Here is a 24,601-nt window from a genome sequence, read left to right as displayed (position 1 = left end):
TTACAATTCCTTGTTACAAATTCTACTTATTTGTTCATAACGTGGTAACTACAGTATGATGGGAATTGCACATCAAGTTATTCAACACATAAAAATTGGAATTATAATATCTACTTCAAATACTTTTTCAAATATGCTAATGAATGAATGCAATTTTATTGTTTATTAACTTTTAATAGTATTATTCACATAAATATAAGGACAATAATGTAGAAAGTATTCAAAACATAAATTCCAAAAATAATTATTGACAACTAAGTCTCTGTCAAGACATCTAAGATGTCTCTGTCATCACTGAATTCAGATTCTAGTTAGGAAAAATGGAGTAGATTTACGATGTTCCTAACACAAAGAAATGATAATGCTTGAGGTGTTGGACACCCCAGTTACCCTAATTTGATCATTACGCATTGTGTGCTTGTATAAAAATATGACACATACTTCATAAATATGCACAATGATTATCCATAATAACTAAACATTAAAAAATTAAAAAGAATAATTTTACAGGATGAGAATATAATTAAGAAAATAGAACAAAATGATGGAATGCAGTGTGATTTTACAGGAGAGATACTTAAAGCTAGTTTTTCAAGCAAGTTCTCTCTTCAGTGATTTACTCATTCGTTTGTTCATTTATTCAGTGATATATTCATTCATTTATTATGTTTATAGTAGTAAATATGTAAAAATAAATCATGAAAATGTATAAAGAATGACTGGTGAAGGTGGGCATTTTTATTTTAGATGAAGTGGTTGGGGACATCCTTCAGAGAGGCAATCATTGTAGCAGGCACCTGAATAACAAGCAGGAGTCAGCACAGATAATTTGGTAAAAGATGTTACAGTGAGCGGACATCTAAAAATAAAGAAAATTCCCACAAAGATCAGGAAGTCTTCTAAGGAAATCTGCTTAAGAAATGTTCATACCCAGCTGGGCAGGCTTTTAGACATTTTGGCTCAGTATCCATGTCCAAAGTTGTGCAGGCTTAAGCAAACCAATCCTCTCAGACTCGGGGGGTTTGCTTGCCACATGTTGACGGTCAGAGGATGTGAGCGTGGGAAAGTTTCCCGAGTAAGAACACTGTGTGGTAACTGATGAATTCCGTTTCTGATGTGAGTGGATGCTTCCTTGACTTTGTGAGCTTTAAACTGATGCCAAAATCATCAAACTGCATGTATTTCTTTCTATTTTCTCTCCATTTTTCTTGTCTGCCAATGTTGAGAACATTTACATACATCATTTAACTAGACAAACAGGCCCAACAGTAGCCTGTTCTCTGTTACTCCTGTGACCAGATAATTTTCTTATTTGAGTTTCCTAAGATATTCCCCAGTAAAAAGACACTATGTACTCTAGGCGAGAAGCATTGGCTCACGCCTGTAATCCCTGCACTTTGGGAGGCCGAGGCGGACGGATTGCCTGAGGTCAGGAGATCGAGACCAGCCTGACCAACATGGTGAAACCCCGTCTCCACTAAAAATACAAAAATTAGCTGGGCATGATGGCGGGCGCCTGTAATCCCAGCTACTCGGGAGGCTGAGGCAGGAGAATCACTTGAATCTGGGAGGCAGAGGTTGCAGTGAGCCGAGATAGTGCCACTGCACTCCAGCCTGGGCAACAGAGTGAGACTCTGTCTAAAAAAAAAAAAGAAGACACTATGTACTCTAGAAAATGATCCTGTACAAAAGAATTTTAGTTTTTAGCTCTAATAAATTTAATTGAGATGAGAATCAATCCTTCACTATGTTTTACACAGTGAGATCAAGAAATTGACATTTTACAACAAAGTAAATGTCAGTCAGTTAAAATGCTATGGTATCAAATAATTCTTTTCCCATTTAAAGTGAAAACGTATAGGACAGATGTCCATTCTTGATATTTTGAAAGAAAAAAATCAGAAAAAAAAATTGAAAAACACTTTTAATTCTACTTAACATTTGTGCATCACGTAACCAAATAGTATTTCAAAATATCTATATATAAATGTAAGTTTGTGCCCCCAAATGTTGATCCATCTCTCCTTCACTCTCAATTTATTTGTAGAGCAATAAAATTGCTGAAAAATTGCTGCTGCCAATACCAGTTCTCTGTTGGCAAATTTGATGTTATACTTTAAAAATAAGTGAAGAAGCAGCCAATTGAACTGGCAATAAAGCACTCAATAAACAGTTGCTCAAAGAATGACTGACTGACCAAAGCATTAACCACTGGTCATTGGACCTTTTTTTCTGTCCCTCCAATGCTTTGACCACACACAAATCTCTGGATAAAACTCTTCTCCTGGCACAAATTTTTGGGTAAACCTCATCACATTAAAAGGCAGGAAAGGAGGTTTTTAGACCTACCTCTGCTACTGCAACTTGCACAATCTTAGATAAGCTCAACCATTTTTGAACTCTGTTTTAATGATTTTTAATAAGATGGCTTGGTCTAAATGACTTCCTGGTTCTCTGTGGTTTTAACATTCTGAGCTCGTTTTCCCTGGCCTGTTTGCATGCAGCTCTCCCTCATTGTGGCTGATTTATGAGGCACATTTACCTTTTCTTCATTTCCAGGGTATTTGTAAATACAGAGGAATGAGCCCAAGGGAAGGAACTGGAGAGGAGAGGAGGGAAAAGAGATGACTCTGAAAGCAAAGTTACACACCTTTCACCACAACACTTAGGAGAAAAAAAATTGCTCTATAGTTTCCATTAAGTTTGAACTCTCAGGCAGGAAAGTATCTTCAGGTGAGAGTATTTAAAGAACTGCTGCATTCCTCCTCCACTTTAAGAAGATTTCTTCAGGCTAACCGTGCAAAGCTCAAAACGTGTTGAAAGCTGCAACCAACGAAGGTTAAGGTTTTTTTTTTATTTTTTGAGAGAGAGCAATATAAAATCTGGAGAGGTTCAGTTTAGGCATCTATCCCAGAATGTAAATGTCTTTCTTTGGTGATACAGAAACAAATACAGCCCAGTGTTTTGAAGATTTTATGTTCATAGTTGGAATATTTAAGGTAAGCCTATAGGTCCATTATGTGTAAATATGAATCTTAATTATTTATTTATTTAGAGAGGGAATTTCACTCTTCTTGCCCAGGCTGGAGTGTAATGGCGCGATCTCGGCTCACCGCAACCTCCGCCTCCTGGGTTCAAGCAATTCTCCTGCCTTAGCCTCCCAAGTAGCTGGGATTACAGGCATGCGTTACCACACCCGGCTAATTTTGTATTTTAGTAGAGATGGGGTTTCTCCATGTTGGTCAGGCTAGTCTCAAACTCCCGACCTCAGGTGATCTGCCCGCCTCAGCCGGCCTTCCGAAGTGCTGGGATTACAGGTGTGAGCCACCGCACCCGCCATGATTATGAACCTTTAGCTGTAGGACTGATTAATGTGTAGTATCTTTTTCAATGAGTGAAAATAGATGCCCTCCTACCATCAGGAGTCTGGAGGGAATTAACTCTACTTAAGACCAGAATGGATCATTTACAATTTTGAGTTAATTTACTGCATTTAATAAAGTCAATTATAATGAATTGAGACAGAGGGTTTGGGGATTCTTAAAGGTTTTGGCCTGTATTCTTTGCACATATCAAATGTGTTCTCTATTTGAAGAAAAAAAAATGTTTGCACGTGGGTTTTTTTTTTAAAGAACATTTCATACCTGTAATAAAATGAAAAACCTATTGGATATTTGATGAGCTCCATAGCCTATGTAATTATAGGAACTCTACACAGATCCATTTTAATTTATACCTCAGAATAGTGAAGAATTGCTAAGAGAAGACATCCACAGCATTAGGAATAGTTTTTCTTAGACATGAATGGGCATTGCTCTAGGGATAAGATGGTATGCTGGGTTATAACATTTTGGGAAAATGGAAGAAGGTTTGGGGGACAGACTTCCATTATTAGCTTATTGCTCCTAAATTCTTCCTTAGCACAATGAGAATATACAGAGCCTGCTTTGGAAAGGTAGCAGAGTATACCTCCGAAATTCACTGACTTGTGAATCCACACAGGATCAACATGGGAAATCAGACATGGCATTATTTGTCACCCTGAATCACTTCTAAACATTATCAGTGAAGTGAAATGCCTACTTACCCGTAACATGTCACCACCTTAACGTTTTCCTGAGAATCTGCGAGTCCCACAGTCTATATTCTTTGCTCTGACTCTGCATGACGATAATTAACCCAGTCATAGTGGAGCATTCAGTTTTTCCTCCCTGCCCAAGAAGGGAAACAGAATATCAATAGTAGAGTTATTAAATACAGCCCAAGGCAGGACATTCTGGCTGGCAATGTTAGATACCAAACATCCACTTCATAATTTTACTGGTACCAGTCGCCTGTAGGTATTGTTGAGGTAGCCATGGTGAAGTAACCATAGTAAAGTTACCGATACTCATTCATTTGTTAATTAAGATTAAAAGTATAGCTCTTTATGCTTCATGAAAAGATGGTTTCACAACTCTGAGTTTATAAGAAACTCAATTCCTTTGGGGTAGAAATGTATTAGAACGAAAGTCAATTTTTGTAGAAATCTTTTTAGGAGATCTAATTCAATATATTCTGAACCTCAATATGGTATCTTCTCATTAGCCATAGAATTTATAAAAATAAATTGGAAGATTTGGCTTTAGTTACGGTTATATTTAATAACATCTTGTAACAATAGATATCTTTTGCTTCCAGAAAAAAACTTCAGTAACTTTTGAGCTTTTGCTTTTTCTATTTCAGTTTTATAATAGAATTTGTATGTAAAAACCATAACACCTAACATAAATCAGGAAAAGGAAGACAATAAAATCCTCCCTTGACTTTATGTTTCATTAGAGGGAAAACTAGATCACAGATATAGAGTCACACATACTAAAAAAAATTACTGAAAATATATAATATTGACAGCAAGATGCAGAAGGGCCTCAATATTTAAGGCATGACTATTTATTAAAGTCTCCTTTTATGGGTGCCTCCAGTGAGTATGAGGCCTGCAATTGTAACACACATCCCATTTTATTGTAATGTTTTTGTTATGTGAAGTTTCATGCTGACAACTTACTTGCAACCTTAAACTGAGGAACCCACACCAGAGCCCCAGCTCCCATAATAGAAATGTATTGGCAAAGGAGAATTTGAAATACTATTGTCTGACCTCTTCATTTTACAGATATGGAGGTGAATACTCAGAGAAGTGAAATGAATTTCTATTACTCAAGTAATTCACTGATTTAACAAATATTTATTGAGTAAATTGTGTATGTAAGTCTTTGTGCCAGGAAGTTAAGTTAGAAAAATGAATAAGATAATATTTAAAGTAGAGACCCCTATACTGAACACTAAACTAATTGGGGTAAGAGTGAAGACAATAATAATTTCTAGGATAGAGGTAGGATACCTAGCCAGCTTGGCATAGTCAAGAAAGGCTGAGCAATCTGAGATGGGACAGGGAGCATAAGCAGGGATTAGCCTGGTGAATACAAGAGAAAAAGCATTCGGAGAGAGAGAGCACTATGAGCAATGGCATGGTGTTAGAAACAGCATGCTTCCACGATTTTGATGCTTTGACTGAGTGGGTTTGCTTTAAGAAGGAAAAATGGCCAATTTTATAAAAATTCTGCAGGTAGCTGCAAAAGAAGAGGCTGCTGAAAGAAGCATCATGTGATAATGAGAAATATTCTCAGCTATCATGAACAGAAGCTGTACATTTTCTGATTTGGTAGATAATATTTTTCTTTCTTTCTTTTTTTTTTTTTTTAGATAAAGTCTCGCTCTGTCACCCAGGCTGGAGTGCAGTGGCGCGATCTCGGCTCACTGCAACCTCCGCCTCCCATGTTCAAGCGATTCTCCTGCCTCAGCCTCACCAGCCACTGGGACTACAGGCACGCACCACCACACCCATCTAATTTTTGTATTTTTAGTAGATATGGGGTTTCAGCATATTGGCCAGGCTGGTCTCAAACTCCTGACCTTGTGATCTGCCCACCTCAGCCCCCCAAAGTGCTGCGATTAGAGGCATGAGCCACCGCACCCGGCCTATATTTTTCTTTTTCAAATAACTTTTAAAATGTTTTCAGTGATCCACTTACCCTCACTATTTGCATTAGTCTTTCCACTCCCCATTCTTCTGGTGGAAGAAAGTCACTTCTAATCACTTTTAACTTTCTCTTCTCTCCTCTACTTCCCCAATCCACAGAGACTTGAAGCAGTTTTTAAAGAAAACACTTCAAATCCATTATTTCTCCTTAAAAGTTTGGAACTAGTTTGGAAATTCTTGTATCAGCCCAAATAATCAAATCTGAACAATGTCAGCACTCCAGAATTTGGAACATGTAAGAACAGAGCTTAGCATTACTTTACCTCATTCCAGTCAGGCTAGAGTAGCTACTTACTTCCCTAAGGAGACTATTGTTGAGTGATGGGTACACATGAATGGGATCTGGACATAGGTAGAAAGAACAGTTTTCGTCATAAAGGATTCTGGCTTTTAATGTGCCTGATATAAGATTTTTGGAGCAAAGGCCCATGGAAGTAATTTTCTTCTTATGACCCTCCCCTAGAGTTTAAGATTTCCCAGGTGTATGGCTATTAAGACATGGATTTTAGTGTTGAAAGAAAGTACTTATAGCCTAGTTAGTAGGAAACATCGAAGCTGCCACTTAGGAGCAAACCCACTTAGGCATTCCTGCTTTTTGGTAATGAACAATGAGGAATTAAGCACATGTAGTTTCTAGTATAAGGGCCTTTGCAGTATTTTTCATGATATTTTACAGCTCACTTTGAAGAACCATCACATTTAGTGCAGCCGGAGATCCACTGGCCTTCTATTATAATAATAATATCTATTATTTCTATTAAATTGGATTTTAAGTCACATTTAAAAGCAGGGCATCTATTTATTTATCCATGGATCACATTAAAGTCTACGAGAGACATTACAGCAAAGATGTTATTAATGTTGGAATCAGAAAAACTTGAGAATGTTTTTTCTCTTAGTCACTTACTAACTCTATAACAATGTTTAAATTAATTAGACTATGTCAAGTTTGGTATGTAGGTTATACTAAATATACATAATTCTCTAGACAACTTTTCTCATTCTAGATATGTTATATTTGCTTTATATTTTGAAACCACATAATTAAGTGCAAACAAAATTAGAATAGCAGCCAGACCATGTGGCTCATGCTTGTAACCTTAGCACTTTGCAGGGCCAAGGCTGGAGGATCACTTAAGGCCGGGAATTCAAGACCAGCTTGGGCAACATAGTGAAACCCTGTCTGTATGAAAAATAAAAAATATTAGCCAAATGCAATGGTGCTAACACGTAGTCCTAGCTATTCGGGAGGCTGAGGTGAGAGCGTCAGTTAGGTCCATGAGTTTGGGGCAACAGTAAGCCGTGATCACACAACTGCACTCCAGCCTGGGTGACAGAGCCAGACCCAGTCTCAAAAATAAAAACAAAAACAAAATTGGAATAGTTATATCTACTTGATAAATTAATTAGCATAATACAGTGATGTATTTTTCATGTGATAATGCCTTATGCCTTAAAGTATGCTTTCTCTGATGTTAATATACTATTTTTTATTATACTTTAAGTTTTAGGGTACATGTGCACAACGTGCAGGTTAGTTACATATGTATATCTGTGCCATGTTGGTGTGCTGCACCCATTAACTTGTCATTTAACATTAGGTATATCTCCTAATGCTATCCCTCCCCACTCCCCCCACCCCACAACAGGCCCTGGTGTGTGATGTTCCCCTTCCTGTGTCCATGTGTTCTCATTGTTCAATTCCCACCTATGAGTGAGAACATGCAGTGTTTGGTTTTTTGTCCTTGCAGTAGTTTGCTCAGAATGATGATTTCCAATTTCATCCATGTCCCTACAAAGGACATGAACTCATCATTTTTTATGGCTGCATAGTATTCCATGGTGTATATGTGCCACATTTTCTTAATCCAGTCTATCATTGTTGGACATTTGGGTTGGTTCCAAGTCTTTGCTATTGTGAATAGTGCCGCAATAAACATACGTGTGCATGTGTCTTTATAGCAGCATGATTTATAATCCTTTGGGTATATACCCAGTAATGGGATGGCTGGGTCCAATGGTATTTCTAGTTCTAGATCCCTGAGGAATCGTCACACCGACTTCCACAATGGTTGAACTAGTTTACACTCCCACCAACAGTGTAAAAGTGTTCCTATTTCTCCACATCCTCTCCAGCACCTGTTGTTTTCTGACTTTTTAATGATCGCCATTCTAACTGGTGTGAGATGGTATCTCATTGTGGTTTTGATTTGCATTTCTCTGATGGCCAGTGATGGTGAGCATTTTTTCATGTGTCTTTTGGCTGCATAAATGTCTTCTTTTGAGATGTGTCTGTTCATACCCTTCACCCACTTTTTGATGGGGTTGTTTGTTTTTTTCTTGTAAATTTGTTGGAGTTCATTGTAGATTCTGCATATTAGCCCTTTGTCAGATGAGTAGCTTGCAATACTATTATGATTTTCTTTTTTAGTGTTTGCATAATAATTGTTTTGATCTTTTTATTTTCAAACTTCATGTCTTTACTTTGTAACACTAACTCCAAACTTAAACGCTATTATGTATTTTAATTACACATGAAATGTGTTTCTTCATCTTCTAAGATATTATTTTCATTGTTCTGTACATCAAAAATATATTTATATTTACCCACATAATTAATATTTTGTTTCACTTTTATCTTTCCTGCATCTTCATCTATTTGTTTTGAATAATAGTTCATTCATTTGAAGAATATCTGCTGCTTAAAACTTGTTCAACTTTTGTTTAAAATGTGTTTCACTCTCATTCTAGATGGATATTTTTGTTGAGTGTACATCCTACATTTTGTTCTTTTTTTAAGATATTTTTCTTTTTTTTTTTCTTTCATAGCTGCACTGTATGTGCCTGGGTGGATTAATTTTTTGAAAAGAAATTTTCTGCTTGGGATTATCAGGCTTATTGAATCTGTCATTTAATAAATATATTTCATAATTTCTCAAAATTGCTCATACATAATATCTTACAAGATTGCTTTTGTTCCATCTTTCCCTCTCCTCCTTTCAAAAAGATGTGTATTTTAGGTTTTTCAATGTATTTATCTATATTTCACCTTCTTTTTGGTCTTTTTCATCTTTTATGTTTCCACGCTTAATTGTAGACATTTTCTTCTGATTTACTTTTCATATCATTAATTTTCTCTTCATCTGAAGAGAAGCATCTGACCTGTTATTAAACTTCCCTATTTTATTTTATAGTAAGACTATTATAATTTTTAGTTCAAGAACATATATTTGGTTCAATTTCCAATCTGCTATATCACCCTTTTATAATTTCCAGATATCTGCTGATAATTTCAAGGTTTGGTTCTATTTCTTTGGAAACAGAAAGTATAATTCTTGTAGTATGTATCTAATAATGCCATTATCTATAGTCTCTAGAAGTTTTTATTGGAAAATATAATGCCTGTCTTCCCAAATAGTGCTCTTACAAAATTCTCTAGTGCTGCTCATTCTTCTGGCTTTTGCTTCATTTGATTCCTGTCCCTTCATGTGCCTGGTTATCTTGGATTTTGTGCTGCATATTATGTTTAAATTTTATTTGTAGAATCTCTTTTCTAAAAACTATAAAAATCTGTGAGAGAAAATAAAGAAGTCTAAATAAATGGAGAGATATGCCATGTTTGTAGATTTGAACATGAAATAACAGTTACAAAGACAATTCTCTGAAAGTTGATCTATAGATTTAATGTAATCCCAATAAAAATCCTAGAAGTCTTTATATTTTGGTAAACATTGCTAGTAAATTATAAAATTTATGTAGAAATACAAAGAAACTGGAAAGCAAAAGCAATATTTTCAAAGAACAAAGTTGAAGGAGTTTCTCTACCTTACTTCAAGACTTACTATAAAGCTATACTCATTAAGACAGTTTGGGATTGTTGAAATTATAGACATATAGATTGATGGACTAAAATAGAAAGTCTATAAATAGACCTAAACTTTTACTTCATATCGCATACCAAAATTAACTCAAAATGGATCATAGATCTAAATAGAACAACTGAAACTATAAAACTTTGAGAAGAAAATATGAGAGGAACTCTTTGGGACTTTGGTGTAAAGTCTCTTAGATAAAACTAAAAAAGCATACACCATCCAAAAATTAAAAGTTGGACTTCAAAATTCAAATAAAAGAAACACAAACTTTTGCTCTTTCAAAGACACCATTAAGAAAATGAAAAGGCAAGCCATAAGTGGGACAATCATGTTCACAGCATGCATATCTAATAAAGAAATATGTAAAGAATTCTTGCTACACAATAGGAAGAATACAAACAACCCCATCTTAAAATGGGTAAAATTTCAAAACAGATTATAGGGAATGGGAGTGAAGACAAATTTAAAAACCACCCAAGTATAATGATGTCTTAGTCAGTTTGGGGTGTTATAACAAAATACCATAGACTAGTGGCTTATAAACAAAAAAAAAAAAAAGAAAAACTTTTTTCTCACAGTTCTGTAGGCTGGAAGTCCCACAACCGGGGTGCCAGCATGGTTGGGTTTCGGTCCTCTTACGGTTTGCAGACTACTATCTTCTTTTTGTGTCCTCATATGGCACAAGAGCAAGAAAGCTCTCTAGAGCTCCTCTTATAAGGCACTAATCCCATTCACAAAGGCTCCACTCTCATGACCTAATTACCTTCCAAAGACCACCACCTCTTAGTTCCATCCTATTGGGGGTTAGGATTTCAACACATAAATTTTGAGGGGACACAAACATTCAGTCCATTTCATTACTCCTTTGCTCCCCCACAAATTTGTGTCTTTCTCACATGGAAAATGCATTCATTTCAACCCAACAGCCACAAAAGCATTAACTCATTCCAGTATCAACTCCAAAAACTAAGGTCCAAAGTCTTATCTAAATATCATCTACATCAAATATGAGGGAGGCACAAGTTATGATTTATCATGAGGCAAATTTCTCTTTAACTATGAACCTGTGAAACAAAACAGTTACGTACTTCCAAAATGCATTGGTCAGACAAGCATAAGATAAACATTCCCACTCCAAATACAGAAATAGGAAAGAAGGAAGAGGTGAAGCGTATCAAGTAAGTTCAAAACCCATCAGGGCTCAAGAATTAAACCTTAAGGTTCAAAATAATCCTCTGGCTAAGTTCTCTGCCATCCAGACCCCCTAGAGCAGTGGCCCCATTTCCACAGCTCTGCTGAGCAAGACTCATGTGTTCATGGCTCTTCTGGGCTAGAATCACATGCTGGTGACTCTGCCGGTCTCGGGTCATGGCACCATGACTCTTGGTGGCCTTGCCCCCTGGCTCTATTGGGCACAGCCCATGCAGCAGCTGTGGCATAGAAGCCCATACCTAAGGCATTGAGTGTGAGCATTCTGGCCCACCTGAATCAGAGAGGATGCCCAAGCCTTTGAAATTGCTCTGTGCCTCTGGCCCTTGCACTCTGGGCCTGTGGTGAAGGAGGCAGCCCTGATTATCTCTGAATCACCTTGTGGGGTAAGTGGTATCATCCTTCTTTATTTTGAAGAACAATGCTTGGCTCCTGTTGAGAGGGCTATTTAGGTTTATGGTTGAAATGGTCACTTGGCCATACTCTTAATCGTCTCTTCTCAACACACTTTCTCAGTGTTTTCAATGTGGATAGGCTGAGAATTTTCCAAATCTTTAAATTCTACTTCCTTCTCAACATTTCTGTCTTAAAAGCATTTCTTTCTTCTCACACTTAACTATAATCAGGCAAGAGTAACCAAACTGCTCCTTCAATGCTTTGCTTAGACATTTCCTCGGTTAAATATCCAATTTGGTTGCAAGTTCTACCTTCCACAAAACAGTAGAACACAAACACAAGTCAGTTAATTTTTTTTGCCGCTTATTAATAACAAGGACCTCCTTTTCTCTGTTGTCCCATGACATGCTCCTCATTTCCATCTGAAGTCTCAGCAGAATGACCTTACCATCCATATTTTAACCAACATTCTATTCATGTTACTTAGGTATTCTCTAAGAAGATAATCTTTCTCTATAGTTCTACCCTTTTCTTTCTGACAAGATTCACCTTTAAAATTTTGTTTATGGCTATATAGGATTTGTCTAGCATACACCTGAAAACTCTTACAGCCTCTACCCATTACCCATTACCACAGCTGCTTCTGTATTTTTAGCAATTTATTATAGCAGGACCCCCACTTTTTGATATTAATATCTGTCTTTATTAAATGACAATTTTAATAGTTCAGTAATAAGTAACAAGTTTTTGAATTGGGCAGTTAAGACATACTAGAAATAAAAAAGCATGAAGTATTTGCTGTGGTAAAGAATCAGGTTTGGCTTCCTGTATTATGACTTTAAGACTGGACATAGAACCAATGAGTAGAAAAGCCATATACTGGGATAGAGTGGAGGAAAGGAAAATAAGTTGAATTTTGAATATATAAGTTTTAGGTACCTAATGCAACATTTACTGATTCTTCCTAGGGAGACTAGTTGGTGATTACTAAAAGGGATTTTTCAGAAAAACTAGAGAAAAACATGAATAGATGGTGTAAGGAAGTCAAGGAAGGAAGAAATGATCAGTAATGTAAAAAATGTTAAACAGTGTTAATTCTATTTCTACAATAAAGAATAATTATAGAAATGTATTAATAATTTTAAATATTTCAAATCCCATTGACATTTAGCTAGAATGCATTCAGTTAGAAATGAAATGGTTCATGTTTTGAGTAGCAAGTTTCCATTTTTAAGTTATTTATAAGTGATATGGAAACTAATCACTATATTTGACAGTTTATGGTTACTTGTATGGGATGAATTTCAATCGAGTGGAAGAACCAGAAATAAAATTGTAGCAGGTTTTGTGAATAAGATATGAAGAGACAGAAACAAGAAATATACATATACACTATTCTTTCAATGACATTGATTATAAGTGAGTTACAAAATGAGTAAATTCAGTTTCTCTAGTAAGAGGTTATGAAGAAGATATTACAAGGAAAGACATCAGTATAAAACTGCTACAGAGATTGATAGATTGCATAAAGAGAAGGGAGCTGATTATATTATGCTTGTGAGTCTAAATCTGAAGATCCTCTTAGTGAGATTTGTCTCAGCAGAATACAGTAACAATGAAAGTAGAAACAGAAGTTTAAAATCCACCAGAAATTCTCAGGCTGAGGCTTCAGACTCCCCTTTCTTTGATTTCCAGTGAACTCGAGATGAAAAGTAGAACAGATCTAAGCAGCTTTAAAGTGATGACTGGGGATTTATTTTTAAAAGAGTTGGGTATTAAATTTAAATAGCTCATTTAGGTGTTCATGCCTCCTGGAAATTTTCAAGATAACTATCCAACTTGTAACTTAATTACATAAATAATGATAATTATTTGACTTCCTACATTCTATTCTTAATTGTAGAAATACTATTGACACTTTTATATATTTCAAATACCTTTGACATTTAGTTAGAATGCGTTTAGTTAGAAATGGAATGGTTAATGTTTTGAGTAGCAAGTCTCCAATTTTTAGGTTATTTATACGTAATATGGAAAATTTGTAATTATACACTAAGCTTTAAATTTTGTTTAGATATTCTTATTAACTGTGTAAAAGCAAATAATGACCTAGTCCATTTTATTTAAATACTATATTTCTTGTGATTAAATAGTTTAAAAAGAAAAGAACACAAAGAAAATTTTGCAAGGTAAGTAACAATTTCAGAGATTTGAAACAGACCTCTAATCTACTTCTTGATTTTGTATGTAATGAACCTAAGATCAAAAAATGTAAAATAAACCTTCAAAGTCTCCATAACCAATTATAGAAGGGAATGTCACATGAGAAATTCAAACACAGATCTTCAAAACCATGCTCTAACTTTTTCTCAAATGTTAGATACTACTGATAGTTTATTTTTATTTTTCAGATGGAGTCTCAATGGTTTTTTTTTAATTACATGTGTTACCAAGAACAGAATTATGATTTAGCCCCTGTATTAGTCCATTTTGCATTGCTATAAAGGAATACCTGAGACTGGGTAATTTATAAAGAAAAGAAATATAATTGGCTCCTGGTTCTGCAGGCTGTACAAGCATGTACAGTTCTTCTGGTGAGGCCTCTGGAGGCTTTTACTCATGGTAGAAGGCAAAGGGAGAGCAAGCATGTCACATGGCAAGAGAGGGAGCAGGGGAAACAGGAGGAGGTCCCAGGCTTTAAACAACCAGCTCTCACATGAACTAACAGAGTGAGAACTCACTCATCACCAAGATGATGGCACCAAGCCATTTATGAGAGATCTGCCCCATGACCCAAATGCCTTCCACTAGGCTCCACCTCCCACAGTGGGGATCACATTTCAATATGAGATCTGGAGGGTACAAATATCCAAACCACACCAGCCCCCATCCATTAAATAACATGAAACTCTCTAGACCTCACTCCATTAATTTGGAGAGCTATAAACAAATATATTGGAAGGATAAATTAATATAAAAGCATATTTCTCTATGAATCACCTGAAGAGAAGAGAAATATATAAATTGCTTTGAGATTATTCAGCTAGTTTCTCAACTTTATCATGAAATAGAAATATGCCATCAGCAACATCCTTAAGTGTTTGTCTGAAGCAAATCACAAATAGTTCCACTAAGGTGACCATCGGTATTAACTCCCCACATCCATCACACACTACCTGATTCTTCTGTTAGTTACAGTAGTTTTTTTGTTTTTGTTTTGTTTTGTTTTTGAGACGGAGTCTTCTTCTGTCGCCCAGGCTGGAGTGCAGTGGTGCGATCTCGGCTCACTGCAAGCTCTGCCACCCGGGTTCACACCATTCTCCTGTCTCAGCCTCCCGAGTAGCTGGGACTACAGGCGCCCGCCACGACGCCCGGCTAATTTTTTGTATTTTTTTGGTAGAGATGGGGTTTCACTGTGTTAGCCAGGATGGTCTTGATCTCCTGACCTTGTGATCCGCCCGCCTCGGCCTCCCCAAATGCTGGGATTACAGGTATGAGCCACTGCGCCGGGCCGTTTTTTGTTTAACTTAAAATTAGCTCAACAATAAGAATGGACAGTCTAGACCAAAGTGAATTAAAAAGAAAAAAAGGAGAGACGTGATTTTTTTTTCTTAAGATTGAACCACAGAAGGAGACTTGCAACCTCACATAGAATTGCTCTTTGACACAATCTTACAACTATGAGGTAGACCAATATTGCTACCTATAAATGTCTGGATGGCAGAGAAGAGGAGTAGATAGAGCCTGGGTACTGGCTGACATTGTTGAGCAAATAAATGAATCACTCAACCCTGAAACCTGCCCTGCCCTAGTTGTCAAGCTGGATGAGCTAATAGGTATCCTGCTGCATAGGTTGGTTTGATACAGATTTTTAGTTACCAAAGCTAAAAATATCAAAGTAATCTGATTCCTTTTTCTCTTAACATCTTTATCTTACTGAATTGTTAATTTTAAAAAATATATCATGGGAAGTTATAATGGGGAGTGGAAAATGAATGAATGCCACAGAATGTCAGATAAAAGATGTAAGTATAAGGGATAGGATGGGCAGTTGTAGAAGGAAAATGAAAAAAAGGGAAGAAGAGTTGTGATCACACAACTGGCTCTAGTGTATCAGTCTAATAGTAGGGAGATGATGAAATTGAGATGAACTTCGTGGATCATTTTTAGCATTGTAACAGCATTAATGTCTCTGGAAACAAAGAAGATTGGCATCAAATGCAAAATAGATTCCTGGACCAGACAGGGTCCTGGCAGGAAAGAGATGGCATACTCCAAGGCTTTGGCAAAATAATTTAATCAAGGAATGATTTACGAAAGTGTGGGCAGCATTGATGGAACCTGCAAAGAATGTTTACCTAGAGATGAGTAACAGAGAGATAACCATCTCTAGATCTGCCAGGCAAGGAAATCGAATGGTGAAACTGGGGTTTTATGGAAGCTGAGTGGTGGAAGAGGGCTTTCCAACAAGATCTGTAGCTATGCACAGCCACTGCCAGAATCATGGCAAGGGAGGGAAAGAGTGGGCAAATAAATGCAGTGAACTTCCCACTCCTCTGACATCATGGTCTCTGCCAATGCCACACATAGACCAAAATCACTCAAAGCCCAAAGACTCCAGAGGTAGACAGTGCTTAGGGATCAATCCCCCAGGACACAGAGCAGTGAATTGATCTGGGATAGGGCAAACAGAGAATCATCAAATATATGATTTAATATATGACCAAGCATGGCCACTCTGACTTTCTGTCAGTTAAAAAATGTTCTTTAGGGTCAAGTTGTGTTCAGCATTCTGGATAACTCAGAGTTGGCTTTAAAATAAATAGAGAAGAGTTTGGGGAAAAAAATCAAGAAGCTTTATCTAGTCCTCTGTGTTACACTGCACCCCTTATAGGGTGATTATGGAGCCATTCTGTGGAGTCATTTGATGCTCTATTCCTGTAATTTGTCATTAACATTTATGGGAATATGGTAGTAACTAAAACTTCAGGGTTTTCTTTTTTTCTTTATCAGTACCCTTTCTAATCATTGAAGCAATAATCTAGTTTAATAGTTTAATTATTTAGGGAGAGGTCCTTAAAAACAACCCCTCAAACTCTCAAAAATCTCTTTCGAGGGCAAAAAATAAAAAATAAAGGAATAAATAAACCTCTGTCATGAATACATTATATGCAGACTAAAATGAATACATTTTAGTCTGCATATAAAGATGTGAAAAATGGGGATTTCTTTGTTTTTTCATTACTGAAGTAAATTTATTTAAGTCCACATTTAGTTTGTTAACTGAAAAATTATACAATTTATAATTTTGGAAAGGAGACTTTATTTCTTACAAAGGGTTACAGCCTACAGGGTGCCCATTGTGACTGGCTGGGAAGTGCAGCCTCTGGTGGAAGCTCAGAAGCATGGACTTGGAGGGAGGGAGGAGTAAGACAGAAATGTAAGCTGAGCAGGAGCAGGTTGGCTAAACATGTAGATATTCAACAGGTTACAGTAGGAGCCATGAATATTTACAAAGGGGTCCTGATGCATGTGTATTGAACAAATATGCATGTTACATATGACCCATATTCACTTCAGGGTGGAGATTTAACATTTAAATGTCTTACAATTGGTCTTATATGTCAAAGATCTTTTCAGAACATGAAGGCATTCGAGTGCACAGCCTCTGTAAACTGGCCAGAACCAGTCCACAGTTGGTGGTTTTTGAATCAGGAGAAAGTTACTAAAATCAGTCTCTTGTCCAGTCAAAGCTGGAGTGATGGCTTGTGAAACAGGGGCTCAGCCAGCATCTGGCAGTGAGCTACAATTGCTTTAATATTGCTTATCTTTAGGCTAGTGCTTGTTTAGTTGCTAGAGTAAAAAAATACCTCGTGGAAGTTACAACATAGTTTATTTTTTAAGTGTAGGAGTATATAACTTAATCATTGCCTGGCATAGCCTTAGGTCTTATTTATAACTTGGCATCTTACTGCCACAGTGTCTGTTCTGTCCATCCTATGATCTCTGCTTCAGCGTTAATGCTGATCAGTTGTTGTGTCTGAACTGAAAAAGGGAGGGAGTATAATGAGGCATTTCTGACCTCCCATCCTGTCATGGCCAAGAATCCAGCGTTCAAGGTTTTTCAGGGTCCCCTTGACCAAGAGGGAGTTCAGTCAGTTGAGGGGTTTGGGATTTTATTTTTTGTTTATGAGCTTTATTGTACAAGTAAGTTTCATTTAATCCTCTGAGATGTCAGAAAGGTAATTCCTTTCAATGTAGAGTCTCTCCCAATATCTGTAAATTCTGGAGCCATTTTGGAGAGATAAGCACCAGGCTCTGTATGGCAGGACCTGACCCACACTATATTTATCTGTGTTAAAGTCAGCCTTAGCTAAGATGCACACTTTCTGCTAGCCCTCAGTCCTTGTTGTACTCAGTCTGTTGTTACATTCTCCATACCGGGCGATATGGTGTCTCTTCAGGTCCTTGAGTTCTCAGTGCCATATTCATACTACTTTCAGACATGTGGGGAAATATGTTCATACCATGCTGAAGAACAGGAACCCTCTCTGAGGATCACCTACCTGACAAACCCCAAACTGTGTCTACACTACTTATATCACATACATACTTATATCACAGATATAAGTGGCTATACATACTTATATCACAGAACAAGATTAGGTACAGGGAAACCCTAGGAGAATTGCAGTCTTCCAAATGACATGGACCACAATGGGTATCCCTGTTCCTGGGCACGTAAATCAGCCTGGAGAGTCTACCTTCTGTACTTCTAAGATTCAGCCTTATTTACTATTGAAACTAGGTCACTTCAGAGAGTGAAAATAAGCACTCTTAATAATGTACCAGCACAACAATTAAAAGCCAGGTTGTAAGGGACAAATGAGGACCTATGGTCAGTCATCTTATTACGCAGGGACACATTTGTATTTTCTCTTTTGGTTTATTTTATAAGGAAAGAAGGAAAAACTAGCATGGGGTAATTGACTAAATGTGTAATTTACTAAATCTATTCTTTATCCTACGATTTCAGATATTAACAAATAAAAAAAATACTTTGCTGTTTGATTGTATCAGCCCTCCTCAGAGACATAAATCAGAATGCCCACCCAATGGATTTTGTAGAATAAAGAAGATCCATTAATATAAGTTACCACAATAAAAGTGAAATGAGCTTATATGTAAAAATTTTACTACAGATTTCCCAAATTTGCAATTAACCATTGTTATCCTTTCAAAGGGTCTGAATCAACTTCTCCCATTTTCTCTGTATCCCAGATAAGATTCATACACTGGATATTGGGATAGCTATGGATGAGAAAGGGAAGAGTAAATAGTAAAGAACCTTTTGTCACATTTGACTTGACTTTCTCTTCTACCTTAAAAAAAAAAAAGCTGCAGATATTCATTATGTGTCTCTTTCTTGATTTTTATTTTAAATTTATATTTCAAAGTTCAGGATTGAAGGTTGCTTCAATGTCCTTGTGTTTAGTAGTATTCATGCTACTACTAGACTAATATTGCTTTATAATGTATTTCCTACATTATTATGTTAAATGTTTTTAGTTCTTTTTTATGAAATAAAAGAAATATGAAACATATAGTTATATGTAATATATATAACATGCTATTTATAATATATAAAGTATAAATGTGTTATGTAAAACATTAATATTATTATTTATATTATATAAAATATTAATATACATTTATAGACATAAATATACATATAAAAATGATTTTTTATTTTATATTTTTAGACTAAAATGTACCAAATCTTTAATCTTTTAGCTTAATTATATCAATAAGCAGGAGTCGTTCTTCACTAAACACTAGCATCTAATTAGCATGAATTTTGAAAACCTTAACTTGTTTTGGCTCATATTCAAATCTAAGGTTCCTCTTTCTACTTTTTGACTCATTTCTATGACATGAAATTTATGTTAAAATTGGCATGGCCTGCTCAGTGGCTCACGCCTGTAATCCCAGCACTTTGGGAGGCCAAGTCAGACGGATCACGAGGTCAGGAGATCAAGACCATCCTGGCGAACAAGGTTAAACCCCGTTTCTACTAAAAATACAAAAAAATTAGCCGGGCATGGTGGCAGGTGCCTGTAGTCCCAGCTACTCGGGAGGTTGAGGCAGGAGAATGGCGTGAACCTGGGAGGCAGAGCTTGCAGTGAGCCAAGATCGCGCCACTACACTCTAGACTGGGAGACAGAGCTAGACTCCATCTGAAAAAAATAAAATAAAATAAAATAAAAATTGGCACGTGGTTTTGATTGGATTTCCTTCATTATGGCAGCAAAGAATGATTTAAATTCCAATAGGAGAAGAGATTCTATATACAATCCAAGAAAAAAAAATCCGCATTTCAGAAATCTGGAGTAAGTTTACATTTCAATTATACCAAAGTAAGTATCTTTGGACTTTGGACTGATGAATTAAATTTGCCCTCTTCTTATTCCTTCAGAGGGGGACAAAATTAGATTTCAGTTATTTTGTAAGAGAGAAATAACATCTTAGAACAAATGAACAACAAACAAAACCCCGTCAAAGTCTGTGAATCATAAATTAATATAGAAAAATTAGCCTCAGGTTGGAACCAGGGCATACCCACACCTTCCTTCACATTTGTGACACAGAAACTCTACTCACCAACAGGAAAGACAACACGCAGCAACACAAGATAGTGGCCCAGCCCTTCTGCGTTTCTTTCAGAGTTTCTGAAATACTTGGCACATGGTGCTATTACTAGTGCTACTGCAATATATAATTATCATAGATGGAAAATTGTAAGGTGAAATTCCCTTCTAATGAAGAGTTATGTAATTAGGGGAATAAATAGAAATGCTACAAGGTAAAATATCCTTGATTAGTTAGAGGTTACTGCTTTATGCCTATTCTGAATTTTTTTTTCTTTTTTTCTCTGTTTCACTCCCTCATTACTTGTGGTTTCTCCTTTTACCTATATATAGATAATACTTTTAAAATTTATATACATAAAAAATCTGCCAGGCAGGAAAGAAAAGTATAAAGTTTGAAATTAATTGCTAGTGACAAATCTATAGATTTCATTTAAGCATCACTTTTCTATTTAATTTTACCATAGATAAAAATTAAAATATAAGGGAATTACCAAAATAAAATTACCATTGAGAACATTACAAGATAAAAATATAGGTTATGTTAATGGTAATAATCAATCCAAAATATATTTTTATCCTCTAGTATGTGCAAGGCACCTTGCACACATAATTTAGCCAATAAAACAACATACAAAATGTTTACAGTCTGAATTCATTTATCTTAAATATTAAATGACCATGAAACACTTGAGTATTTAATTAACTGTTTAAAGAAAGGTATATGTGAAGGTGCATTTTCTCAAAATAGAACTATATTTTGTTTATGATCTTACTTTCAAATTACTGTTCTGAGGCATTTTCAAATTGTTTAAAACATTTAGTTTAGTATGTAACCTGACATGTTAAACAAGCAAACAAAAAGCCAAAAAGCTATCATCTCTTACTTTATAAAAAAATTGTATAAAATCATGTTTTAACTACTAGGAACTGTATAAGAAGCCAAAATAAAAGTTAAGTTTTCTGAAGTATGCAAGATGGATATATTTTTCCTTAGGCAATTCCTTTATATTTTATCCCAGAATGATGGTTAAAATACTGACTTTCTTTTCATATTTTTTCTGAATGTCTTTGTAATATTTGGTACAGGGATTTATTAAGTAATGGGTATTTTTAAAACTGCATAACTTAGTAGACAAAATCCCTGGATTCTCTTATCTGAAGTCTCAGTAAACTAAGATTGAATTTTCTGCTGATTATGTGGTAATATGAAATAGAGGTGCTGCTTTTGAATCTAGGAATGTTAAAGTAAAATTGGTTATTAGGTACGTGACATTGTTGGAGAAGCAGAAACAAATCAAGCTTCTTGTAACACTCTTTATTCCAAGCTTCGTGCAACAGAATGAAGGGGAGCAAATATAGCTTACTTGGCTCAACATGCCACTCTGAACAGAGTGGAGCAACAGCACAATGTGGTTTTATTTATTTTCAAGGGAAGGTGGGGAGAAGTACACACAGTAAATGTTCTCATCCTTCACGGGTTCCCCAAGGGAAACAGAAGCTCCCTTCATCCCTAGCCCAAGTACAAAATCACCTTCATTCAGCCAAGTTTAAAGTAAATTACAAGAGGTGCTTTCTTAGGCCAAGTTCAAATACCAGCATTTAAGAGAAACTGCCTGCCAATCTGCCCACCCTTAACAAGTTTATTCAATGAAGATGTAAGTGTAGCTTCCTGAAGCCTCAGGGAAGAAATAGAAAAGGCGTTTCTCAGCAAGTGTGTAGATATTACTTTGATGATCACCACTTTAAGTGTGTATGCAACACAATTTTTCTATGGAGAAGATACTACTTCACCCAGGGTTGGGTGGTTCACAAGACCTTATGGGTTGAATAATATAGATATTAAGACACAATATTGCCACTAATGTCATTGACTTATTCTGATATTTTATGTGATCAGAAGCCCCTCATTTTAACAAAGCATGTAGTAACCAATGGTGCTTAATTCATGATGCCCATTAGAAGCCTCTTCAAAATATCCATATTAGGATCCATCTTCAAAGTCTGAATTATTTGGTCTGAGATACAATTCTGACATCATTATTTTTTAAAAGCTCCCATATGATTCTAATTTCACAGCCAGGGTTGAGAATTACTGAATTAAATAAACTTACACGATTCCCTATGCCAAAATTTATGCAAGATTCCAGAAGTGAAAAGAATAAGAAAAAAGCAATATTATGAGAATAGAAGATAAAGTAGAAAATTTTTTTAAAATACTGAATATGTAGAATGTCCCCTGAAAAGACTGACTGAAGAAGATTTAGTTACATGTTGAATGGTTTAGCTCAGGTTTTAGACCAAGCATTTTTGCTAGCAATTTTCTCTTGGTTGCCATAAGCAGTTCAGAGAAAAAAAGTGAGACTGTGGAATAAGCAAGGATCAAGTAACTTGCCAAGGTTATAAGCTTAACAGAAAAGAGATATGTGTCCAAATACTTATTTTTTTTTTTACCAGAATACTGAAGGTCTTTGTGAATTTTTTTTAAGCTTTTAAAAAAAATTTAGTGTTGGTAAGCAGGGAAAGTGATAAAACAGGGCTTAACACCAGGAGAAATGTCAGCATCATAAGTGGAGAAATAAATGACATATATAAAACAAGAATAAAAGGCAGGATGGCATCATATATCAGGAAGAAATATGAGAATATTTAAATTTAATAATTAATTCATTTACAATTTCTGAATAGGAAATTTTATTAAATAGCCATGGGTACAAGTTAGTAAATTGGAAGATACATGCTACTTATTAGAGTTCATGAAGTCAAGAAATATGAAAACAAATAGTGTATGAAAAATCTACAAGGATTTCTCAAGAATAAAAACAGAAAAATAAGTATTTTAGCCAGGGCACAAATTCTCAATTAACATGGCAAAGTGATCTGGAAGTCCGGAAACGTCCATAATGGGAGGTACTGAGGATAGAAAGGTTGGTGAATGCCAAAGGATTTCTGATTGTAAACAATTCACACGGAAAATGTTTTTTAAGTTTCCCTCACCTCCCTCCATCCCTAAGTTTACTCTTGAGTGGAAGAGAGGCAATGTAAAGAGAAGGGTCTAGAGAAGCAAGTAAGGGACAGAACACAAATGGCAAAAAATTTTGTCTTCTATCTTAGTGCAAAGAGATGCCAATAAAAAACTTAGAATAAGAGAGAAAACTGATCCAAAAATGTCATAAAGATTCTCTGACAGCTGTGTATAAATCAGATTGAGAATGGCAAGAATGAAAGTGGAGAGAATTAGGAAGCTATTCCAGTCATTCTGAAAACAGGAAACCTTAAAATAAAATGTTAGTGATGAACCTGCAGAAAAGTGGAGAGGTGTGAAATATGCTTTGTAGGTAGAATAGACAGACTTTGGCAATGGAATGGATGTGGATAGGAGAGAGGTCGGTGTCCAGGATTATTTGCAGACTTTGGCTGATGTACCTAGGCAAGCAGTGAGATCATTTACTAAGAAGATAAAACACTGGATTGGCTGTGGGAAGATCAAAAGTTCAGTTTTGAAAGTGTTAAGTGAGAGAGACAAGTGGAGATGTCAAGTAAGCAATTGCATGTATCAGTGTGAAACTCAGAAGAAAGGTCTTCCAGCATCTTTCCAGCTTAAGAAGGAATATCTTTTTTTGAAAGAAAACTTTGAAGTTGAAACATGTTTACATTTTCTTTGGTATTTTAGCAACAAACCTACCTATTTTTACAGTAGTTGTCAGAAACTGAAATTTAATTATCATGTTAATGTTCCAAATTGAACCTTTGAAGACAATCACAGCTTCGCCCAACGCAACTGTAGTTAATACAGTGCATTAAGCAGCCATCATCTTCTGGCTGATCAGAAGCCAATAACCAGTTTGGCACCTCTTCCAAATCCCTCAGTCTGCCAGATGGAAAGACACATATTTACTTTGTGTGCTTTCTTTTGAAAGCTATCCCAGGATCTGGCCACCTGGTCTGTCATGTTGGAAGCTAATTGGCTACAGCCTGCCAATTGATGAGATTTGTAGGTTTGAAGCAGAAGTCATTCTGACTTCCTAAATGAATCTTCTCCTTCCTAATTAGGGAAAACAAAACCACTCATGGTATAAAACAGATTTTTTTTTAACGTATGCATTATTTGCCACACAATCCTGCAAGTAGTAACATGGCCAGAACAACTAGAATAAACTCAAAGAGAAACTTCTTAGGGGGGAAAAAAGATGCCTTTTTCTTTCTTTCTATGCAACTTAACATAAAACAAGGAGGTTTAGGGACTGGTAGAAATTGTATATGTCTTGTAGTCCTTCCTTTATCATCACATTGGCACGGCATTATATAGTGAAAAAGAGAGTTCTAATACTTCTAGTAACTAAACATCTTAAGACAGAAATCTGAAACTCATGCTATACCAAATTCTTCGC

The 24,601-nt window shown here is 35.9% G+C and overlaps 1 long non-coding RNA gene across 3 annotated transcripts in view; it reads right to left on the bottom strand.

Moving 5' to 3' along the window:
* LOC129059071 (uncharacterized) overlaps positions 1-24,601 on the bottom strand; it is a 109,683-nt gene that overhangs the window by 3,615 nt on the left and 81,467 nt on the right. For all 3 annotated transcript variants that reach the window (XR_008524746.1, XR_008524745.1, XR_010139882.1), the window contains one exon: positions 4,088-4,211. This is a non-coding gene — a long non-coding RNA (uncharacterized LOC129059071). The remainder of the gene's footprint in view (positions 1-4,087; positions 4,212-24,601) is intronic.

This window comes from Pongo abelii, chromosome 3 (assembly GCF_028885655.2).
Source record: "Pongo abelii isolate AG06213 chromosome 3, NHGRI_mPonAbe1-v2.0_pri, whole genome shotgun sequence".
Lineage (NCBI taxonomy): Eukaryota > Metazoa > Chordata > Mammalia > Primates > Hominidae > Pongo > Pongo abelii.
The sequence above is the reverse complement of the archived record's forward strand: the minus strand, read 5'-3'. Positions and strand labels throughout refer to the sequence as shown.